We start from the raw sequence: 25,092 nt of genomic DNA on the forward strand, positions 1-25,092 counted from the left end.
TGCTCCTCTTTCAAAGGAACCAGTTGCAAAGCCCTGGCTGAAAGAGGAATTTGTTTCAACCCTATAAGAGGAAAATTATTTCATTATGGGTCCAAACTCATATATCAACTTTTCCCAGCCCATTCTTACCATTTCCCCACCCTTCCAATCAGATCCATTTTAAGTCTCTTAAAGTACTTTTTGTGATTACCTTAAAATTGTATCTATTCTTCTCTTAAGTAGAAATCACTTAGCGCAGAAAGTATCAACAACAACCTCCATCAACCCAGTAACTCCCCTCTGAAACATCACTACATGAACTTCACCCCGATGGGCTTCTGTAAGCTTTCTGTTCAATTGTGGAATGTTCTTTGTCGACCAATTGCTCAGTTGTGAAGAAAGTCAAGAAATATGTTTCTAATGTCTAATCCCAGAGGACATGCATGTAAAGGTAGAGGGAGGAAGCTGAAAGGAGATGCGTGAGGCAAGTTCTTTTTGACAGCATGGTGAGTGCCTCGAAGGTGGTGCCAGAGACTGCAGCGGAGACAAGTACAATAGGGGCTCATGGGTAGGCACATGAATGCACTAAGTGTCGGCAGAAAGCTTTAGTTTAATTAATCATTTAATGACTGATTTAAAATTAGTTGGATACAACATCTAGGTCAAACAGCCTGTTCCTATGCTGTGCTGTTCTAGGTTAAAAGACCCTCTGTGTTATAGGCTGGGTCCCATGAGGATTCAGTAGATTAACAATGTCCTTAGATTACAAATGCTTCAAGGAGCCTCTTGACTGGAATTGGTTTATTATTGTCACATGTACCGAGATACACTGGAAACTGTCTTGGACACTGTTCATAGAAATCAAACTGCTACAGAGTGCACTGAGGTAGAACCGAGTAAAGCAAGAACGATGCAGAATAAAGTGAAACAGTGCAGAGCAGGTGCAAAATCATAATGAGGTGCATTGTGAGTGCAAGAACCTGTGACTCTCAGTAAGCAGGGTAAAGCTGTCCGTGAGCCTGGTGGTAGACATTTTCAGGCTTTTGCATCTCCTGCCCAATGGACCCGGGGGGGGGGGAATATCCAGGGTCGTGGGGGGTCTTTGATTATGCTGCCTGCTTTACTGCTGCAGCAAGAAATATGGCCAGTGTCTGTAGAGGGGAATTGGTTTCCGTGACATTCTGAGCTGCATCAAAACTCTCTGGAATTGCTTGTGGTCAGGAGCAGAGCAGATGCCATATGAAGCCGTTGCAGAGTCCATTTTAATTGTATCAGTGACAGTAAAAAGAGCCGATGCCAGTCACATAGACTGGTACCACCCACTGGAGCCCAGTACTGTGGCGAGGCTGCCTAACCAACAGCTGCTGGTCTGTGCTGACACTTAACAGCAGCTGTGGTTCAGGGGCTTGTTCAGCCTCTAAAAACAACAACTGTACCTTGCAGGAATGTACATTTATAGATTTATTCTATTTTGTATTTTACTCTCATACTTTTCAAGACACAGAAGTAAACAATCCTGGAGCATTCATATCTACCTCATTCCCCGCTTATTCATTCTCCTTCCTACCATGTTGAATCACCACAATTTGCCACTACATTCGGGATCATTTACAGAATCTAGTCACACTACGCACCCAGACATCTTTGGTGCATGAGAAGCAAGCAAAGTACCTGGGGGAAACCCATGAGTTCACACAAACAACTTTCAAACTCCACACAGACAGCACTGTGGATTGATATGAACCTGGGTGCCTGGGATTGTAAAGCAGCAACTCTCTCAGTCACATCACTCTGTTACCCCGAGACCAATGAGCAGAACAAATGGATTAGCTGGATTTGTGTGCTGGTCTTCCTGCCTCCAACTGTGACAGAGAAGAACTTTTCTGTCAGCAGAAATTCAATCTCGCACTCCTGGCAGCAGTAAGACATTCCCTCTTCTCCTCTCTCCCATCAGGTAGGCAATACAAAAACCTGAACGCACATAACACCAGGCTCAGGAACAACTTCCACCCACTATTATCAGACCCCTAGGTGGACCGCTTGTATGATGATATGGACTCCTGGCCCAACAACTGAGCCCGTTATGATACTGCACTTCATCATTTACCTGCACCGGACTTTTTCAGTAGCTTTTACACCTCATTCTGTTATTACTGGAACTTATTCCAGCTCAAGCACTGTGCAATGATTTGATCTGCATAAAGAGTATGCAAAACAATCCATTCATTGTATCTTGGTGCACGTGACAATAATAAACCAACACCTGTACCAACTTACACAAATGGCTTCATTGGCAACAGTTATTTCTAGGACATTTTGTACATATCCTCTCCACTCCACATTCACCAATTACGGTTGTTCAACACCTCCCTGGAGAGGTGTAAATGTTACTTGAGATTACTACCATGTGCTCCCAAAACTGGGCACTGATCACAACCAGATACGAGCCACAAGCTCGAAAACACTACACAATGCATCAATTCAAAATCTTCTGCTTTTGACATGTGCGGAACACTAGCGTACAATGTAATCTCTCAAAATAAATATCAGCATCAGTATGTTCTATTGAAGGAGATAAAATTATGAAGTGATTTTGTAAACAGAGATCCTTCCACAACTTGGGAGTCCAACGGCAGACTGGGTGTACACAAGCCAGCCGCTAACAAACCGGACCAAACATCAGTCCAGAGTAGTACTGCTGCTGCTGATTATTTTTTCGTCCACTGCCCCGGGATCGCAACAACACTGGCCTCTGGCCAACCACGTATATCCCATTCTGAAAACTGTCACCCAATTGGTTTACTCTCGCTCATCAGCAAAGTGATGGAGGTGCTGCAGCAGTACTATTAGGTGGCACTTACTCACCGGAAACCTATCCAGCGACGCTCATGGGATCGGAATTGGAATACTATCGTCAAACAGTGCAAAACCTAAGCTTTACAAGATATTCATACTGATCATTTCGAAACCCAAATACACCAAGGTAGTACAAGGACAAGCAGCAACATAATGTGGAATATAGTCCCAAGAAATTCTGTGGTTGCTGGAAATCCAGAACAACATACACAAAATGCTGGAGGAACTCAGCAGCTGAGGTAAAATCTAAGAAATTAATAATCAGTCGATGCTTCAGGCCATGGCCTTTCTTCAGGGCCGAAAAGGAAAGGGGTAAATGCCAGAATAAAAAGGTGGGGTGAGGGAAAGGAGGTCAACCAGAAGGTGATAGGTGAAGCCAGGTCAGTAGCACAAAGTGCTGGAAAGGAAGGAATCAGATAGGAGACGAGAATGGACCATAGGAGAAAGGGAAAGAAGAGGGACATCACAGGGAGGTGTTAGGCAGGTGAGAAGAGGTAAAAGGCCAGAGTGAGGAATAAAATAAGAGGGGAGGGAGCAAGGAAAATAATTTTTTTATTACCGGAAGGAGAAATTGATATTCATGCCATCAGGTTGATAGCTACCCAGGTAGAATATAAGGTGTTGCTCTTCAACCCTGAGGGTGGCCTCGTTTTGGCACTAGAGGGCCAACATGGCAGAATGAGAATGTGAATCAGAATTAAAATGTTTGGCCACTACCTAAATCATAGAAAAACAATGTGTAAAGTAGCGGTCCCAATACTGACCACTGAGGAACACCACTAGTCACTGGCAGCCAACCAGAAAAGGCCCCCTTTATTCCCACTCACTGCCTCCTGCCTGTCAGTCATTCCACTATCCATGCCAGTATATTTCCTGAATGCCATAGGATTTTATTTTGTTAAGCAGCCTCATGTGTAGCACCTTATCAAATGCCTTCTGAAAATCCAAGTAAATGACATTCACTGCCTCTCCTTTGTCTGCCCCGCTTGTTACTTCCTCAAAGAATTTTAGCATATTTGTCAGGCAAGATTTACTTTTACAGAAACCATGTCGAATTTGACTTATTTTATCATTAGTCTCCAAGTACCCCGAAACCTGATCCTTAATAGTGGACTTCAACACTTTCCCAACTACTGAGGTTCGGTTAAATGGCCTTTCACTTCCCTTCTTTTGCCTTCCTCCCTTCTTAAAGAGGGGAGTGACATTTGCAATTTTCCAATCCTCTGGAACCATTCCAGAACCAAATGATTCTTGAAAGATCATAACCAAAGCATATGTTATCACTTCAGCAACCTCTCTCAGGACTCTGGGATGCAGTCCATCTGGCCCAGGTGACTTATCCACCTTAAGACCTTTCAGCTTGCTTTGCACTTTTTCCTTTGTAATAGCAATGCTACTCACTCCTGCTCCCTGACACTCACCGACCTCTGGCACACTTGTGGGCATCACTAAGTCGTGCGTGAAAGGCAGTCATAGTCACTAGCTTAACATCAAAAAACACTGTGCCTTCCACAGTTACGAAAGATGCAAAGTATCCATTAAGTTCATCTGCCATTTCTTTGTCCCCCATTGCTACCTCACCAGCATCAATTTCCAGTGGTCCAGTATCAATTATCACCTCCCTTTTACTCTTTATATATCTGAAAAGTCTTTTGGTATCCTGTTTTATATTATTGGCTAGTCTGCCCTCATATTCCAACTTTTCTCTTCTTATAGATCTTCAGTTGCCTTATGTTGTATTTTAAAAGCTTCCCAATCATCCTACTTCTCACTCACTTTTGCTACCTTATTTGCCCTTTCCTTGGTTTTTACGTAGCCCTTAATTTCCCTTGTCAGCCGCAGTTGCCTAACCCTGCCGTTTGAGAACAACTTCCTCTCTGGGACTTATCTATCCTGCACCTTGTAAACTATTCCCAGAGACTGCCACCATCTCTGCTCTGCCGTCATCCTTGCCAGTGTCCTCCAATCCATCTGGCCAGGCTACTCTCTCATACCTCTGTAATTCCTTTCATTCCTTTGCAATACTAATACATGTAGCTTATGATAGCAGTACAATGCAATACATATTAATATAAAAATTATAAATTACAGTAAGAAATATATATAAAAATTCAATTCAGTATGTTGTGCAAAAAGAGCAAAAAAATAAGAAAGAAAAACTATATATATGTTAAACTCCCCAATAAGATCTGGGTTATTACACAACACTCAATCTAAGATAGGCTTTCCCTCAGTAGGCTCAAGCACAAACTGCTCTAAAAAGACATCTTGTAGGCATTCAACAAATTCCCTCTCTTGTGGTCTGACACCACCCAATCCCCTTGCATATTGAAGTCCCCCATTACAATTGTGTCATTACCCTTATTACATGCCTTTTCCAGCTCAGTTTGCAATCTCAACCCCACATCTAGGCTGCTATTTGGAGGCCTGATTCTCACAGTGATTTTTTTCACTCTTGCAGTTTCTTAACTTCACCCACAAGGATTTGACATTCTCTGACCCTATGTCACCTCTTTCTAAAGATGTAATTCTATCTCGTACCAACACAGCCACACCATCACCTCTGCCTTCCTGCCTGTCCTTCCGATACAAAGTATATCCTTTGATGTTAAACTCCCAACTATGGCTTTCTTTCAGCCACGACTGAGTGATGCCCACAACATCATACCAACCAATCCCTAATTGCGCCACAAGTTTGTGCACCTTATTCCAAACGCTATCTACATTTAAATACAGCACCTTCAGTCCTGCACTTAAATACAGCACCTTCAATCCTGCATTCTTTGCCCTTCTGAACATTGCCTCTGTGGTACAATTCAACTCTTTGCATTTGTACCCAATCATTGTCCTTCCTTATTTGTAAACCTGCCGACTCATTGTCAGCCCTATTGTACTGGTTCCCATCCCCCTGCTATATTAGTTTAAACCATTCCCAACAGCTTTGCTAAATCCGCCAACAAGAATATTGGTCCCCCTCAGATTCTTGCCCTTGAAATGAGGCAAAAGCTGTCCTTTAGCCCGGGGGTGCATGTTTTCAAGCATTTCTATCTTCTGCCCAAAGAAGAGAGGAGGAGGGAAGAGCTGGAGATTGAGAGGTTACTGATTATACAAGTTGCTTTTCCCAAGCAGTGAGAAGTGTAGACAGAGTCCATTTTCAAGTTGGACTTGAGCTACTCTCCACAGTGTTCTGTGGTGTTGAGCAGAACAGCTCTGTACCATACTGTCGTACATTCATATAGCATGAGTTCTGTGGTGTAAGTAAATGTCAGAAGGGCTGCTTCCATGTGCATAACTCTGAACTCGATGACAGATGTTTTCACAAGTTTCATCAATGACCTCTCTTCCTACAAGGTTAAACGTGGGGTCTCTGATGTTCAATTTCATTTAAAGCTCTTCATAAGATGAATATCTCATGCAGTAAGATCTGAACAATCAGACATGGTTGTTACTATCACATATCAACCCTTGCCAAAAAATCCCAAACACTGATCTTCTCTGACAAGGGAAAATCTAACCACAGTCATTGACATTACCAGACATCCCACCCTGCAAAAACTCATTTCAGGGAGGTATCACCACCATTTCAGGGAGGCAGCACCCGCAACCCCATATCCCCCCCCCCCACCCCGTCAACCTCCAAGGGTGTATGTAATACTTTGTTTAGTGATTTTGTCTAATCTGTAAACCAAGTTGGGTATATGCAGAAAATGTGACATTAAAATATGTATTTATATTATATTATATTATCATGTTTATTCTATTACAACTTTAAGCAAGTCTACAGGGAGTTTGGCCTCACCACATAGGACATCAATAACGTAGCTCCTTAGCAGCCAGCCAGCTAGTTTAAATAACAACAGGAATTCTGCAGATGCTGGAAATTCAAGCAACACACATCAAAGTTGCTGGTGAACGCAGCAGGCCAGGCAGCATCTGTAGGAAGAGGTGCAGTCGACGTTTCAGGCCGAGACCCTTTGTCAGGACTAACTGAAGCAAGAGTGAGTAAGGGATTTGAAAGTTGGAGAGGGAGGGGGAGATCCAAAATGATAGGAGAAGACAGGAGGGGGAGGGATGGAGCTAAGAGCTGGACAGGTGATTGGCAAAAGGGGATACGAGAGGATCATGGGACAGGAGGTCCGGGAAGAAAGACAGGGGGGGGGGGGGAACCAGAGGATGGGCAAGAGGTATATTCAGAGGGACAGAGGGAGAAAAAGGAGAGTGAGAGAAAGAATGTGTGCATAAAAATGAGTAACAGATGGGATACGAGCGGGAGGTGGGGCCTTAGCGGAAGTTAGAGAAGTCGATGTTCATGCCATCAGGTTGGAGGCTACCCAGACGGAATATAAGGTGTTGTTCCTCCAACCTGAGTGTGGCTTCATCTTTACAGTAGAGGCGGCCGTGGATAGACATGTCAGAATGGGAATGGGATGTGGAATTAAAATGTGTGGCCACTGGGAGATCCTGCTTTCTCTGGCGGACAGAGCGTAGATGTTCAGCAAAGCGGTCTCCCAGTTTAAATAACATTAGCTATGCTAATGAACGAATGACACCTGTTAAACTCACCTCAACATGTCTTTTACAGTCTTAACCCACCATGGGCAATAGAAAAGTCACTGTTGCAAACAGTGCAGCGAGAAACACTGTCATTATTTTGAGGTCAACTGTAAAGCCCGCCCACAGAGAAAACTGATAGGTCTACTTAGCAGGGGTCCCCAACATATTTTGCATCACAGACCGGTTTATTATTGACAACATTCTTGCGGACCGGCCGACTGGGGGGGGGGGGGGGGGGAGGGGTGGGAGTTGTTAATCACGACTGGAATATAGGTGATAAGTCAATTATAAGTCAATAGCATCATAACATTTTAAGTACTGTTTGGATATTAAACACACAGCGCATATTTTCCCCGTATGAATATATAAAATCATTGCAACACACCAATATCGTTGAATCAATGGGAGCCCTGGGCTTGTTTTCCTGCAACAAGACGGTTCTATCGAGGGGTGATGGGAGACAGCGATACCTCGAAGGGGGTTCCTTATGTCCTGTCTATTCTGCAATTTAGTTTTTGTTGCATTCATTGCAGAAAACTCCGCTTCGCAGCGATATGATGTTGGAAATAGAAGCAGCGTTTTCAGTGCTTTCATGGCCATCTCAGGATATTTAGCTTTGACTTTGATCCAGAATGCTGGCAGAGATGTTATGTCAAACATACTTTTCAGCCCACCGTCATTTGCAAGCTCGAGGAGTTGATCTTCCCGCACTGACATGGATGACGTGCGGGTAATGAGTTCACATGCGTTCAAGCTCAACAGTGCGTGACAGGGAATGAGGAAAGGTGCAGCTGACTCATATCGCCAAATCATATCGTTTCCTCATGGCCCGGTAGCACAAGCTTTGCAGCCCAGCACCAGTCCGCAGCCCGGTGGTTGGGGACCACTGTGTTATCTCATTTGTTGTATAATATCAAATCTGTTGGAATCCTTGAGGAAATAACAGACAGAAAAGGCAAAGGAAAGTTAGTGGATATTGTGTACTTGAATTTTCAGAAGGCCATTGACAAGATGCCGCACATGAGGCTGCTGAAAAAGATGGTTATGAAGGAAAGCTATAGTTAATTGGGGACCAATCTTAGCACGAAGAGAGACCAATCAGGATGCTCGCTCTCCCTCTCAAAAAAATCTATTTCCGAGATATTGTATATAACTTCCGGGTGTCAGGGACCCATTATCGATATCCGGGAGACTCTCGGATCTTCCAGGAGAGGTGGGATGTCTGCGTTACTGTCAATTGCATCAGGGCTACGGATAAAAGCAGATTCAGCTGGACCAGTAACATGCAGGGACTTTAAGAATCAGAGGCAAGGTATTCTTCATTGAGTTACTCACCATCTGACACCTCCAACTGTACCCCCAAACCCAGGATCTTATTCCCACGTTGTGAGCTCTGCCCTTGCCAGATGTGGGTCAATGGATTAAAAACCTAATGCAAAGATCACTTATCAATAACTGTGTTGAATCACATGCTGATTACAAACCAGACCGCCTCTCAGAGCCAGGAATAGGACAGGACAGTGGCATAGTGGTTAGCACAGCACTTTACAGTACAGGTGACCCAGGTTCAATCGCCACCGCTCCCTGCAAGGAGTCTGTGCGTTCTGTCTGTGACCAGACTGGCTTCCTCCCACAGATCAAAGACATACCGGTTGGTAGGTTAATTGGTCATTGTAAATTGTCCTGTGATTAGGTTTGGATTAAACCGGAGGTTGCTGGATGGCATGGCTCCAAGGAGTGGAAGGTTCTAATAATGCAAAGGCAATACTGGAGAAAACATGTACACTGTCCTTAGGTTCTCTTAAATTAGGGAATTATGTCGACTAAAAAAGTTTTTATAGAAAGCGATAAAGCTCTTTAACAGAGATAAGCACCAACAGCAGAAGCAGAGAGTAAAAGAACAATGGAAAAATTTAATGATTTCATGCAGATCATTCACGGAAAACATGCTCTTGAGATATAAAATTTATTTGGTGTTTGGAACACGGTCTTCTCTATATTGGACAGACTAAGCACACACTGGGTTTGGGGAATCACTTTGTGGGGCACAGTGCTCAGTCCATAGAAGTGATTCTGAGCATGCAGGTCTATGCCACATAATTCACCATCACCCTCCCTTCTCTGACCTCTCGTACAAAATAGGCGATGACTCTGTGCATACCTCCAATGGGAATTATCAAATATTCACGTTTAGGACCTACTACAGCTGAAATCCTCAGACACAACCACAGTAACTTCAGTAAGCAACAGTATTTTAAGATGTTTTAAAAATCTATTGATCCTCAAAATTGGCTGTCCCTGGACAGCAGACTCATGACCTGACAACAGCTTCCCTTTAAGAAAATGGAAGTGCGGAAGGCCTGTTGGGCTACAGTACGAGTGAAACTCGGAGACCTTAGACACCCATTGCTGGCGAATATGGTCATAGTCATACTTTACTGATCCCAAGGGAAATTGGTTTTCATTACAGTTCCACCATAAATAATAAGTAGTAATAGAACCGTAAATAGTTAAATAGTAATATGTAAATTATGAAGTAAGTCCAGGACCAGCCTATTGGCTCAGGGTGTCTGACCATCTAAGGGAGGAGTTGTAAAGTTTGATGGCCACAGGCAGGAATGACTTCCTATGATGCTCTGTGTTGCATCTCAGTGGAATGAGTCTCTGGCTGAATGTACTCCTGTGCCCACCCAGAACATTATGTAGTGGATGGGAGACATTGACCAAGATGGCATGCAACTTGGATAGCATCCTCTTTTCAGACACCACCGTCAGAGAGTCCAGTTCCATCCCCACAACATCACTGGCCTTACAAATGAGTTTGTTGATGCTGTTGGTGTCTGCTACCCTCAGCCTGCTGCCCTAGCACACAACAGCAAACATGATAGCACTGGCCACCACAGGCTCATAGAACATCCTCAGCATCACCCGGCAGATGTTAAAGGACCTCAGTCTCCTCAGAAAATAGAGACGGCTCTGACCCTTCTTGTAGACAGCCTCAGTGTTCTTTGACCAGTCCAGTTTATTGTCAATTCATATCCCCAGGTATTTGTAATCCTCCACCATGTCCACACTGACCCCCTGGATGGAAACAGGGGTCACCGGTACCTTAGCTCTCCTCAGGTCTACCACTAGCTCCTTAGTCTTTTTCACATTAAGCTGTAGATAATTCTGCTCACACCATGTGACAAAGTTTCCTACAGTAGCTCTGTACTCAGCCGCATCTCCCTTGCTGATGCATCCAACTATGGCAGAGTCATCCGAAAACTTCCGAAGATGACAAGACTCTGTGCAGTAGTTGAAGTCCGAGGTGTAAATGGTGAGGAGAAAGGGAGACAAGACAGTCCCCTGTGGAGCCCCAGTGCTGCTGATCACTCTGTCGGACACACAGTGTTGCAAGCACACATACTGTGGTCTGCCAGTCAGGTAGTCAAGTATCCATGACACCAGGAAAGCATCCACCTGCATCGCTGTCAGCTTCTCCCCGAGCAGAGCAGGGCGGATGGTGTTGACCGCACTGGAGAAGTCAAAAAACATGACCCTCACAGTGCTCACTGACTTGTCCAGGTGGGCGTAGACACGGTTGAGCAGGTAGATGATGGCATTCTCAACTCCTAGTCGGGGCTGGTAGGCGAACTGGAGAGGATCTAAGTGTGGCCTGACCATAGGCCGGAGCAGCTCCAGAACAAGTCTCTCCAGGGTCTTCATGATGTGGGAGGTCAATGCCACCGGTCTGTAGTCATTGAGGCCGCTGGGGCGCGGCGTCTTCGGCACAGGGACGAGGCAGGACGTCTTCCACAGTACAGGAACCCTCCAGAGCCTCAGGCTCAGGTTGAATACATGGCAAAGTACTCCACATAGCTGAGGGGTACAGGCTTTGAGCACCCTGGTACTGACACCATCCGGTCCTGCAGCCTTGCTACAGTCCCATATACAGTCTCTGGAAAATAAAAATGAAGATCTCAGAGCACAATTGCAGTACCAGATGGACATCAGGGACTGCTGTGTACTTTGCTTCATGGAAACATGTCTCACCACTGCCATTTCGGACACAGCACTGCAGCTCCGGAATTTTACCATTCACCACAAAGACAGAAGAGCTGTGTCCTTCATAGGTAGAGGAGGTGGAGTACACTTTATGATCAACTCATACGGTGCACAGACGTGGCGGTCCTGCCTCAATCCCGCTCAACTGACCTGGAACATCTAGAGGTCAAATGTCATCCATCTTATCTGCCAAAAGATTTTTCCACCATTATCCTGGTGGTATATGTTTCGCCCCTGGCCAACGTTATGCAGGCACTGGAGAAGCTGTGCACTGTGTTTAGCAGTCGCAAAACAGTGCACCTGGATACTTTCCCAACCATTGCGGGGGATTTCAATGAGGCCAGCTTTGAAGTCTCTGAACAACTACCACCAACATATCACCTGTGGAACCAGAGGAGCCAATTCAGTTGACCACTATTATACCACCATCAAGAACGCTTACTGTGCCTTTCCACGCCAACAGTTTAAGAAGTCCAATCACCTGGCTGTACTTCTGTTCCAGGAGTACAGGCAGAGACTGCAACGCCAGTGGTGAGGACCAATAAGCTCTGATCAAGGGAAGTGGGGGAGCACTTACAGACTGCTTTGAGTTGGTGGACTGGACAATATTCAGGGATTCATCTTCAAATCTAAATGAATACGCCACAGCTGTCACTGACTTCACCATAACCTGTGTGGATGAGTGCATACCATCGAGAACATACCAGACATCCACAAACCAAAATCAGTGAGTGAACCAGGAGGTCCATTGTCTGCTGAGGGCTAGATCTGTAGCATTCAAGACCGGTGAATCAGAATTATAAAAAAGTTCATTTACAACCTACAGAAAGCTATTTTATGAGTGAGAAAATTGTGATTGAAGTTAAAGACAGAATCGGGTGCACGTCGATTCTGGCGTGGTTTGCAGGCATTACTTCCTAAAGGCAAAACCTAACATGAATGGTTGTGATGCTTCACTCCAGGTGAGCTCAATGCCTTTTAAACATGCTTTGCAAAGGGAGAATAAAACTGCACCATGTGAATCTCTGCAGCATCTGATGACACTGTGACCTGTGCCTGGCAGGTCAATGGAAGAATACCTTTCAAGAGGGGGATCCCTCACAAGGTGCCAGGCCCTGATGGTGTACCTGGTAGAGCAATGAAATCCTGTGCCAACCAACTGGGCATCTTCAATTTCTCACTGCTTCAAAAGGGTAACAGCCATACCAGTGCCCAGTGTAGGGCTAGTTGCCCCAATGACCATCGCCTGATACACTTACATCTACTCTGATGAAGTACTTTGAGAGGTTGGTCATGGACAAAATCAACTCCTGCCTAACGACCTAACTAAGGATGGACAATGGATCCATGTACACTATGTCACTATATACAGATCTTCATTCTTTTCTTGTCTTTTGCTCTTTTTGCACGACACACTCAGATCAGATCGCCTCGGATCACAAGACCCTGCAGCGGATAGTGAGGTCAGCTGAGAAGATCATCGGGTCTCTCTTCCCGCCACTACAGACATCTACACCATACGCTGCACCCATAAAGCCAACAGCATTGTGAAGGACCCCACACACCCCTTTTACAAACTCTTCTCCCTCCTGCCATCTGGCAAAAGGTACCAAAGCATTCAGGCTCTCACGACCAGACTGTGCAACAGTTTCTTCCCCCAAGCCATCAGACTCCTTAATACCCAGAGACTAGACTGACATCTACATCATTTATTATTATATTGTAATTTGTCCTCTACTGTGCCTATTGTCTTGTTTATTATTTATTGTACTGCCCTGCATGGTTTTGTGCACTTTATGTAGTCCTGTGTAGGTCTGTAGTCTAGTGTAGTTTTTGTGTTGTCTTACGTAGTCTAGTGTAGCCTTGTGTTGTCTCACTTAGTCTAGTGTAGTTTTGTGTTATTTCATGTAGCACCATGGTCCTGGAGGAACGTTGTTTCGTTTTTACTGTGTACTGTCCCAGCAGTTTATGGTCGAAACAATAATAAAAAGCGACTTGACTTGACTTGAATAGAGAGCGAATGTTTCAGGCCAAGACCCTTCATTAGGACACCACTGTTGGTTCACACCTTGGGACCCAGAAAGCCCTGGTCTCCAGTACACTAAGTACATGTTGGAAGTAGGAAGACTTGCAGACCTCCATCATTCCCTGGGCAGATGGCTTGTCATTATCCTTGGAACTACAGATAAAAGGTGATTAAAACCAGGTTTCAACAGATGTATGCTCCATCATCATCCAAGGTTAATTGTGTATATTGTTTAAGGCAATACCCATCTATCTACAACATTAATTCCACTTCACATTCCAAAGTTACACAGAGGAATGGAAATTCCTTCAATGTATTGCCATGAATAGAAGGTACTTCTTTGAGCTTCCTCTTCATTTATTTTTCATTGGGAATGATTAGATTGACAATAATCGAAGCACATTTTACACTAAGCAATCATCAGTTACATTGACTGGCTAAGCTAAGCTTTGCAGTGCCAATCAAAAGCTCCACCAATATGAAATGGTTACTGCTAATATACTTCCCTCACTCCTGCAACACCCAGCAGCGAGGAGGCCAAGTCAGGAATACCACTTTCCCCAGAGAACTCAGTAATTCACTCTGAGCAGAGATCTACATTCTTTCAATGCTGCTGCATCAACAGCCTGGAATGTGCAAATGTGAGATGTCAAAGACTGCAATTGTTGCTTCAATGGACAACTACTGAGGAACAAGAAATACAGTGTTCAGTGTTACTCATGTACAAAAAAATCAAATAAAATTTTAATAGATGTACTAATTATACGAAAAACAACCTTTGCCTAGAATGTGGAGGAAGGGAATGGACAACAGTTTTGTGTCACCGAAATGGACAGAGAAATAGTCACATCTCTGATCACAAAGCATTGACTTTTGTCGAAAGGCCACCACCAGTTGCTGTGATCATGGGGCAGAGCCACTGCTGGCCATTGAAAGGTGGTGTCAAATCCGCGTATAGGAGGGAGATTGAACATCAGATAGAGTGGTGACACAACAACAATTTCTCACAGTGTTAGCAAGAACCAAGAACTGATCATCAACTACAGAGGGAAGGGGCCAGTGGTCCATGGTCCAGTCTTTATCAGGGTGATGGAGATACAGAGGGTCGGTAGCTTTCAATTTCTTTTGTGCAAATTTGGCATGTCACCAAAAACTCTGACAAACTTCTATAGATGCACAGTGGAGAGTACCCTGACTGATTGCATCACAGCCTGATAAGGGAACTCCAATGCCCAGGAATGGAAAAGGCTGCAGAAAGTGGTGAATACAGCCCAGTCCACCACAAGCAAAGCTCCACCACTATCTACCACATCTACATGGACCACTGCTACAAGAAAGGAGCAACCATCATCAATGGCCCCCACCATCCAATCCTTGCCCTCTTCTCACTACCAGTGGGCAGAAAGTACACAAGCATTAGGTCTCACACCATCAGGTTCAGGAACAGTTACTACACTACAACCATCAGGCTCCTGGTACTGACATGGATAACTTTAATCACCACCAATCTCAACCGATCCTACAACCTACAGACTCACTGTCAATGATTCTTTACAACTCATGTTCTTAGTCGTCTTGCTTATTTGCAGTTTGTCTTCTTTTGCACATCAGTTGTTTGTCAGTCTTTAGATGTTTACAGTATTTTTTGGAAATTCTATTGTATTTCTTTTTCCTTGTAAATGCCAGCAAGTAAATGAATCTCAAGACAGTACATGATAACGTACTGTCTTGGTAATAAATCTTTGATAATACTTTGATAATAAATTTACTTTGAGCAGCCAGCTGATAGCCAAGTCGCCTGCTCAAATGTCTGAAGGAACAGAGGGGGAAAGTGGATCTGCAGAGTATAACCAGTCACATGGAAGGACTGCAAGGGTGGAAGAAATAAATCAAATGTATGAACCCCTTTCCCCTTTAAGGAACAAGGCTAGATTAGATTCATGGAGCAAATGTGAATTCTAGGCTTATTTCAACTTCAGGGAAGCCCCAGCTCTTTGTAAAATCAATAACGGCAGTTAAGTCAGGTCAAGGTAAACCTATTGCCATATGCACAAGCTCATGTCTTGTACGCAGAGGTACAATGAAAAACTTACTTGCAGAAACATCACAGGCCCTGGAGTCATAGCGCACAGAAACAGGCCCTTCAGCACAAACAGTCTTAAGCTGACTATGACTCATGTCTAAGCTAGACTCATTTGCCCACATTTGTCTATCCATGTGCTTTTCCAAATAACTTTTAAGTGTTAATGTGTCAACCTCAGCCACTTCCTTAGACAGCTCATTTCAGATTCCTATGAAATCCCTCCCCTCTCACCCTAAATCTATACCCTCTAGCTATTGATTCCTAACCCTGGGAAAAAGGCAGCTTGTCCATGCACTCTATACTCATAACTTTATACATCTCTATAATATTATCCCTCATTCATCTATGCTCCAACTGAATAAAGTCCCAACCTCTCTCCACAACTCTGTCTTGAGTTCTGCAACATTCTCGTAAATATCTGGGGCACTCTTTCCAGTAGAGTGGCACCTCTCCTATAGCAGGGTGATGGAAACGGATCACAATATTCCAGATGTGGAGATGTGGCCTCACCAACCTCTTGTACAACTGTCAGCATGCCAAACATCTTCTTCACCACGTTCACAGAACCACATACTCGTTGTCCTAGTCCCCCCTGTTCTAAGCAGTTAGCATTAGAGACAGAACATTCACAAGAAAAACAGAAGTTATACAAGAAAAAGTACAATTAGAACAAAAAAAAAGTTCCATTGTCATGTGAAGTTGTCAGAGTGGTCACGATGTTGTTCTGCCAAGCCAAAGAGTTTCGGCCTGAAACGTCGACTGTACTTTTTTCCATGGATGCTGCCTGGCCTGCTGAGTTCCTTCAGCATTTTGTGAGTGTTGCACAGGTTTCCAGCATCTGCGGATTTTCTCTTGTTTGTGGAGTGATTAGGCTTATGCAGTTCCTGATCCTGTTGACTTCTGATCCTTTCAGACCTCTGTGCATTGTGCCCAGTGGTGCTTGCGGGAAGATAGCGCAGCCCAGACAGTGGGGATTTTTGAGCTTAAATTGCACTTTGATTACATACATTAATGACAGGTTGATGCTCATGTTCTGACCTGCATTAAGTGCTACAGCCCAACAAATATTTCCAAGTGATTCAGAATCGTTCTCTACATTCAGTACTTTACAACCAGTCATTTCAAAATTTGCGTAAATCACTGCAATGAGACATGGAGAAAATGAATACATCAAGGCAAGTCCACACAGCAAGAGTAACGTGTTTGAGCTATTCAAAGTTATTCCTGTTGCACCAGTAACATGGATCTCTTTCTGACATACCCAGAATTCCAGGTGTCAGCTACAGACTGCTGGAGATCATGTGCACAGAAATAACTGTAATCAACTCTATTACATATGACAACACCCCTCTTCACAATCGTGTTCCCTGTACACTCATGACTAGACTCTGATCGAACTCCAACCACAAGCTTGCAGATGGTACCACCATAGTGGGCCACATCTCAAATAATGATGACTCGGAATACAGAAAGGAGACAGAGAGCTCAGTGACATGATGTCAAGACAACAACTGTTCCCTCAACGTCAACAAAACAAAGTGGTCATTGACTTCAGCAATGGAGGAGTTGGGGTTGAGGTTGAGAGCTTCAGGTTTCTTAGGAGTGAACTAAGCCTGCCCTAGTACAATGACCTGTGATCAGTGAGCAAGAAAGCCTCCAGTTCCTCAGGAATCTAAAAAAATTAACAGGTTCCCATTGACTCTTACCAGTGTTTACAGATGCACCAGATACATTCAGCCTGGATCTATGGCAACTGCTTGGCACGTGACCACCAGAAACTGTACAGAGCGGTGGACACAGCTCAGCACATCACAGAAACCAGCCTCCCCTCTATGGACTCTGCCCATCCTTCTCACTGCCTCAGTAAAGTAGCCAACATAATCAAAGACCCCACTCACTCAAACATTCTTACCTCTCCCATCAGGCAGAAGGGAAAAAGCCTGAAAACATGTACCACTAGACTCAAAGATAACTTCTATCCCACTGTTATCATAGAGTCACTCACAGACCTCTTACACAATAAGATGGACTCTTTACCTCATAATGATATGGCTATGATCTTGCACTTTATCATTTACCTGCACAGCACTTTGTTGGTAGATTTTACACTTCAGTCTGCATTGTTCAACGCACTGTGTAATGATTTAATGTGCAAGAAAAGCTTTTCACTTGATCTTCATACATCACTCAAACTGACAGTCACAAACAATGTATAACTGCTTCTACTTGTAAGTACATGTTCGGCACAGCACTGTGGGCTGAAGGGCCTGAATTGTGCTGTAGGTTTTCTATGCTTCTACTTGTTTCAAGACAGGTCAAATCATTTCCAAAATCAAACTCTTGTCTTGTGAGGGGAATGCACAGAACAAAGGACAGTGTAGCACAGGAAATGGCCCTTTGACCCCGACCCCTTATGTCTGTACTAACCGTGATGCTAATCCAAACTAGTGACATCTGCCTGCACATGGTCTGTATCCCTCAATCTTCTGCCGGTTCATGTGTCTGTCTCAATTCCTCATAAACATCACAATCATATTTGTTCCACCACTTCCCTGGCAGCCTGTTATATACAGTGCCTACCACTCACTGTGTAAAACAAAACTTCCCTCAGAAATCTCCTTTAAATCTCTTCTTTCTCAATTTTTTTTCAATCTACATCCTTGAGTATTTCACATTTCTACACTGGGGAAAAACTACTATCTGCCCTCTCATAATTCTATACATCTCTATCAGGTCTCCCCTCAGCCTCTGATGCCCCAGATAAAGCAGTCCAAGTTTCCCCAGATCTCACAATCCACAAGCACAGTTGTTAGTCATACGCCCTATAGTTTTAAACAAGACAAAGGTATTTATAAATTACATATGTGGCCTGGCAGTGACTCAGTGCTAATAAGTGAAATTCAAACAGTTAAAGTAAGCAAATTGCAGCCAACTTACTCAAGACTATGCGAAGATGTCTAGTAACCCGATTTCAACACTAAACCGAGAAATAAATAATGATCAGGAACTCTCCAACCTTTGTTTGAGTGAGAAGACAATCCACTAGCACCTCACTTGACTAAACCTTTATTGTTCAAAGTTCAAGAGTCCTTCAAAGTGAGTCCATAAATTGTGGGAACATTTCAATGATGGGGCAATTGAATTTGAGTGAAGTTATCAGCCTGATAGCCGAGGGGTAGTAGCTGGTGGTGTGAACCCTGAGGTTTCTGTAACTTCTTCCTGATGGCATCATCAAGAGAGCACGGCCTGGGTAGTAGGGGTCCCTGATGATGGATCCGACTCCTCATCTCATGTTCTGGATATTTATTGTTTATTTATTATTATGACTACTTTCTTTCTGTATTTGCATAGTCTGTCTTTTTTTGCATACAGGTAGTATGTCCAGTTGTTGCAGTCTTTCATTGATACTATTATTAGATCTATTGAGTATGCTGGCAAGAAAAGGATTGTGTATGGTGACAAAGTAATTTCATTATCAATAAAGCTTTACTCAAATGAGGTCTTAGCAGATTATCCTAGTAACTGTCATAAATAGGAGGGAGGGAGATCCTGGAGATCTTCTCGGCATTTTTTCCTATCCTCTATATGGTCTTGCGGCCTGATGCTTTGCAGCTTCTGTACCAGACAATGATACAGCCAGACACGACACTCTCCTGTGCTCCTGAAGAGAGTTGTTAGGATGAGGGTGGGGAACATTGCATGCCCCAATCTCCTCAGAAAATGTAGATGCCGTTGTGACTCCTTGACTAAATGAGGTGGTGGTGGTGTTGGTCCAGATTCGATCATCTTTTATGTGCACACCAAGGAACTTTCTGCTCTTCACCCTCTCCACGGCACAGCCACTAAGGCGCAATGGAGATGGTCACCTGGCACCTTCTTGAAGTCCACAATCTTTTTTTTTGTCTTGTCCATGTTGAGACTCAGGATGTTGTTCTCACACCATTCGACAAGCCTCTCTACTTGTTCTCTGTATGCCGGCTCATCATTGCTGCTGTATCAGCAACAGCAGTGGGCTCAGCACACAACCCTGGGGACACCAGTGCATAGCATGATGGAGCTTGGCATGTTGCTGCCAACTTGGACTGGCTGGCTTCTTTCCATCAAGAAGTCCAAGATCCAGTGAAGGAGAGGGGTGCCGAGTCCCAACGAGGAGAGTTTACCCACCCCACAGCCTCTGAGGGATGAACATGTTTAAATGCCGAACTAAAGTCAATGATCAACATCCTGGCGTACGAGGCAAATATTTTCCAGATGGGAAACAGAGTGGAGGGCTAAGGCTACGACATCATCAGTGGACCGGTTTGAGCAGCAAGTGAACTGCAAAGGGTCCAATGTAGCTGGAAGGTGGGATTTTATACAATCATTTACCAACCACAAAAAGTACTTCATGATGGTTGTAGTCAGTGCCGTTAGGTGGCATTTGTTTAGGCCAGTTACCATCGCTCTGTTGGGCACCGGAATGATGGTGACCATCTTGAAGCCTGCAGGGACAGTGGAATGCTGCAAGTAGATGTTAAAAATGCCCGTGAAGAGCTCTGTCAGCTGGGCCGCACAATCCCTCAGCACCTGACCAGGTATGTTGTTTGGCTCCAGAGCTTTGCATAGGTTTGCCTTGGCCAGCATCCTCCTCACCTTAGCTGCAGCCAGATGGAGTACCTGTTCCTCAGGAGGAGGAGGGGGCTTTCCTCGATGTCACACAATTCATTCCTCAAATCTTGTATTGAAGGCATTCAGCATAAAAGGAAGGGAAGCGTTGGTGTTGTGGACATGTAATCCGTTATGATTTATATACCATGACACATGCACCCGATGTCTCCAGTGTCACAAAGGCTTCTGTGAATTTTGCTTTGCCTTCCTTGCGGCATGGGAGAGCACAGGATCTTGTTTCCCAATCTGAAGACAGTGTCCCAATCCCTAAACAGTGTATGAAGCTCTGCAGTCAACCATGGTTTCTGATTTCCCTGGCAGTGTGGTGTTTAATCACGGTTACACCCTCATTGCATTTTCCTATGTGGCCAGTCACCAAGCCCGCGTTTATCAATGTTAACCTGATGACTGTCATAGCTGCCTCCCTGAGTATGCTCCAATCCGTACTTTCGAAATAGCCCTGCAGCGCTGAGGTGGTATCTTCTGGCCAGCTCCTGATCTCCATGTAAACTGGTTTGACTCGTTTAAGCTATGGTCTGTATCCAGGGATTAACAAAATGCATATATATGGTCTGAGTATCAGAGGTGAAGGGAGAGACGGCCTTGTAGGCTCCACAAACGTAAACCAGGTCTAATATATTCTCTCCATTGGTCGCAAAGTTGACATGCTGGTGGAACTTTGGTAGGAGTATTTTTAAGTTGGCATGATTGAAGTCACCAGCAACATTGGTGTGAGTGGTTTTAAAGTTGTAGGTGGGTGTGAGTGATTTTGAAGGTGTAGATGGTGCTGTAGAACTCCTATAACACTTCCCAGCACTAGCATGGGGGGCAGAGGGAATGTAAACGGCAATAATCACAATGACAGTGAACTCCCTCAATAAGTAGAAGGGCCTGTACTTCATTAGAAACATTATCTGCGGTGAGCAGTGGGCTGCTACTACCGACCAATCGCACACCAATTCTTAGTGACGTAGACACACAGACCTCCTCCGCTGGTCTTACCAGAGGCCACAGCAGTTCTGTCCACCTTGAAGGAGATCAGGCCTTCCAGCTGCATGGCTGCATCTGGAGTGATGTCTTCGCGCTACGTCTCTGTCAGAACAAGTGTGAAGCATTCCCTCATCTCCTGCCTGGTTCAGACGGAGATGTAGGCAATCCGGCTGATTTTCCAACAATCAGATGCTAGTGAGTAGAATCATCAGGATCACGGGCCTGCAGGGATCAGCTTTAAGTCTCACTCAAATATTGGCGTGCATGCTGCGCAACTGCGTCTTCCCACACTGCTTCCAGCATCCACTTCCCCACAGCACGGCAAGGGCCTGCTCTAAGCATTACACCGTAACTGCTCAGCGCCTTCATTATCCCGCTCAATAGTGAGGCAGGTTTGCAGATTTTAGTGTTCTTTATGATTAGCAGTGTTTCTCAGTCATAGAAAAGATGAACAGGACAAGAAATTTCACCACAGATTAGAACCAAAGAGGCCACTGCAACCATGTGTACCGCCATCTTGTGATTTGTTCAAGAGGAGGTTCACAAGAATGAGCTCAGGAATGAAAAGGGGGAAGTATGAGGAATGTTTGATTGCTCCGGCCTGTACTCATCCAGAAGAATGAGGCAGGGGAACCTCAATAAAACTTACTGAATATTGAAAGATCTAGATGGCGAGCATGTTTCCAATTGCGGGAGAGTCTAGGACCACAGGGCACAGACACAGAATAGAAGGACGTCCATTTAGAATAGAGATGTTTTTAGCCAGGGGTGGTTGAATGTGTAGAATCCATTGCCACAGACAGCTGTGGAGGCTGTCACTGGGTATATTTCAAGTGATGGCTGATAGATCTTTAATAAGCAAGAGCATCATGAGTGATGGGAAAAAGCAGCAGAATGCAGTGAGAGGAAAAGTAAATCAGCCATGATCGAATGGCGGAGCGAGTGATGGGCTAAATCGCCTCATTCTGCTCCAACGTCTTCTGGTCTGCTTCCACAGTTTATTATTGTAAGTCCTATTTTCAAATTTTCAAAGCAAGACAATCTATTCCAGCCATCAGTCACTTGTGGATTTACAGGAAATGTAAGCCTTAAAATAACACAGACTGTGAATGATATCCACAATGTGCTGCTGGGGGCGGTGGTGAGATCAGATTATGAGATATCTAGATAGATATTAAAATAAGCAAGGTATAGAAGGATATGACCGTAATGTGGGCAAATGGATTAGTGTAAATGGGCAAGCAGGACATGCAGGGATATGCTGGGCTGAATGGCCTGCCTTTGTGCTGTACCACTTTATGACCTCAGAGGATTTGGCTAAACTGTTAACAGTTTGGTCAGTCCAGCCTCGCGTATCAGTCAGTCCGGCCTCGAGAACCGGTCAGTCCGGCCTCGAGAACCGGTCAGTCCGGCCTCGCGTATCGGTCAGTCCACACATCACCCACCAACTGATTCTCCCAAACCACTTCATGCCCTTCTGTGTGTGGCTCAGTCTGCACATCATACCCCCTGCAGCTGGTTCTGCTCGTCTGCCAGGCTGTCTTAGCCCTCCTTCTCACTGCTTTACACTGGCCGTCTCCCCGCTAAACTCTCAGTCCTGATGCAAGCCTAAAGTGTAGATCATCCCTCTGCCTCCAGTGGTGCTGCTTAACCCTCTGAACTCTCCCAGCCGTCTGATTCTGTTCCTGGTACCGGAGTCTCAGACATCTGGTGTGTGCGGCCAACAGTTTTCTCACCTTGGTAGCTTCTTAGCTCTGATTCCAAAGACAACGGCATCTCTATGACCACCAATATTCACCCATCTATCGCTACTGAGACTTCTGCTTCACAAGCAAAGTATGGTTGGTATCTGCCTTGTTATTGTCCACATACTCAGCTTGTCCTTACCCACCCTCTCAAAGTCTCCTTGTATCTTCACCACAACTCAAAGATTCAACAAAGTACATTGATCATCGAAGTGTGTACACAGAATACAACTCTGAGATTCGCCCTCTCGCAAGCAGCCATGAAACGAAGAAACACCATGGAACCCGTTCAACAAAACATCAAAAACCTAAGGCGTTAAAAAAGTAAGAACAAATTGCTTAAATGGCAAAAAGTGGACAACACAGAACATCAAACATCAAACCAGGAGTCCAGCTGTACTCATTTTAGTTCAGTTCAGTGTCTCACGGCTAGCCCACTGCAGGACACAGGGCAAAGCATCACACAGAACCACACTTGAAAGAAGAAATAGAAGTAGTTTTGTAAACTGTCTGACCCCCACCACCAGGACATGCTCTTTTCTCATTGCTACCATCAAGGAGGTGGTTCAGGAGCCTGAAAACACACAAATAATGTTTCAGGAACAGCTTCCTCCCTCCATCATCAGATTTCTGAATGTACACCACCTCAGTATTTTTGGCTCTCTTTTTGCACTATTTATTTAATTTTATAGTAATTTATCTGTTGCAATGTACTGCTGGGACAAAACAAGACATTTCCTGACATATGCCAGTGATATTAAACCTGATTCTGATTCTGAACTAGAAGGAAAGGTTAAATAGGTTGGGACTATTCCCTGGAGTATAGGAGTATGAGAGGACTACTTATAGATGTGTACCACATTATGAAGGAGATAGCTTTTCCCCTTGGGGTTGGGTGGCACTAGATAGAGAGGTCATATGTTTAGGGTGAAAGGTGAAATACTTCACTCAGAGGGTGTTGCGAATGTGGAATGAGTTGCCTGTGGAAATGGTGGACATGGGTTTAATTGCAACATTTCAGAGAAGTTTGGATTTCTATATGACAGAGAGGAATGGAGGGCTAATGTCCAGGTGTGGATAGATATCATGAGACAGGGAAACAAGTCAGCACGGACCAGGTGGGCCACAGGACCTGTTTCTGTGCTGTAGAGCTCTACGACTCCAAGTGAATTGATACCACACTCACTATTAGAACATTACAGCAATTCACTAAGATATGGTCAGTGGCCTCTATTTTCTCATGCTGTCCTTTCTGGAGTCAAGTTTGCCACCATCCAATATGCAGAAACAGTTCCTGGAGCTCAAGGATTCAGGAAGAAGATTCACCAACTGTCTCTTTCACAACTCTGGGAGAGACTTGGATGGTGTTGTAGCTGCAGACAGGGGTGTTGAAGAGTAATTAATTGCAGTCAAGGGCATGGGCACGGGGTAGTGGAGGTATAATTTGTCCATCTGTGCTGATCACCCCATTCTTGACTAAGCTGTTCCACCGTGAACACGATCTGTTATGAGTTAACATGATGCTTTCAGATCAGGTCATGCATAGCACATACCTCCGCCATACTGTTCAAGTATGTTTCTGGGGTACAGGGGCTAGCGACTCTTGTGCCTGTTCTATATACTTGGCATATGATTTCTTTTTGTGTTCTATCGCTGAGCAGCAGTGAACCATCTGATTGTCCTGTTGGAGTTCTCTTTGGGAACTAGTTGATCAGCATTTCTGATCTGGCTATTGTTCACGATTGTACTTCATAAATAAAAATAAGTGGAGATGAAAAGGAAGAGAGGAGTGAGATAATAATATGAATGTGACATACAGAACAGGCCATGGTGGAAATCAGAAAGAAAGGAGAACGTTGGAAATGTCCAAGAACATTTGGTCCACTACATTTATTCTGGCTCCTTGAGTAATCTCATCAATCCTCTGCGCCAGTTCTCTGTAATCTATTCCCACTCACATACTCACCAACTCTCCCATCATCCAAACACACAGGGACAACTGACAAGAGCCAACTCACCAACCAAACAGCACATCTTTCAGAAGTGGAGGGAACCAGAATTGTAAGTGGAAAACAAAATATAATCATCATATGATTAACGTAAGTAGTTTTTTGATGGTTGGGGCTGGCTGGATGGTTTAACAGTCTGTTATCATGCTGAGTAAT

At 44.4% G+C, this 25,092-nt stretch overlaps 1 protein-coding gene across 7 annotated transcripts in view; it reads right to left on the reverse strand.

Moving 5' to 3' along the window:
* hspg2 (heparan sulfate proteoglycan 2) overlaps positions 1-25,092 on the reverse strand; it is a 551,229-nt gene that overhangs the window by 368,976 nt on the left and 157,161 nt on the right. The gene's annotated exons all lie outside the window — the stretch shown is intronic.

Source organism: Mobula birostris, chromosome 27 (assembly GCF_030028105.1).
Source record: "Mobula birostris isolate sMobBir1 chromosome 27, sMobBir1.hap1, whole genome shotgun sequence".
Taxonomy (NCBI): domain Eukaryota; kingdom Metazoa; phylum Chordata; class Chondrichthyes; order Myliobatiformes; family Myliobatidae; genus Mobula; species Mobula birostris.